Below are 715 nucleotides of genomic sequence, written 5' to 3'. Positions count from 1 at the left end.
TTTCACAAATCCACTGTGCTGTTCTATTTTGACTTTCCATCTTGAATGAAGTATGAATAACGTTAGCCAAATCAAACAAGAGACCAAGAAACAGTTGTCAAACGCTTCAATATGACCAGTATAAAAGCAAATGTATAGTGTTTTATGAAAGTATTCGAACGTTTCTAAAAGTTTTCTATGTACGATACAAAATATTTTGAAACTTCAGCGGCACTGTAGCAAAACACGACTATCGAGTTATACAGGGTGGTTGGTAACTGGTGGTACAAGCGGAAAGGGGGTGATTCTACGCGAAAAAATAAGTCGAAAATATAGAATAACAATTTTTCGTTCGAGGCTTTGTTTTCGAGAAAATCGACTTTGAATTTTGGCTCGGTACGCGTGCACTTTATCGCGTCTCGTTATAACGGATCTCACTGTAGATCGTTGTCTCGATGGAAAAATTAAAAAAAAAAATTAAAAAAAAATTGTTAGTAAATTTGTATTAGTAAAATTTGGAATGGCTCTGAAAATGTATATGCTAGTTGCAAATATTTATTGAAAGGAGATACTTTGCGAAGATTGTCAAAAACGATCAGTAATAAGCTACAATTTATAGTCGAACCATCTTGAACATTAACCGTACGTTTAAGACTGCTATCCATGCTGTATACTAATTTTTCATTAAGCGTATATTCGCAACAAATGTCTCGTAACTTCTACATACATTTACGGA

The sequence above is a fragment of the Bombus bifarius genome, unplaced genomic scaffold, assembly GCF_011952205.1.
Source record: "Bombus bifarius isolate JDL3187 unplaced genomic scaffold, Bbif_JDL3187 scf7180000009201, whole genome shotgun sequence".
NCBI classification, from domain to species: domain Eukaryota; kingdom Metazoa; phylum Arthropoda; class Insecta; order Hymenoptera; family Apidae; genus Bombus; species Bombus bifarius.
Note: the sequence above shows the minus strand (reverse complement) of the source record.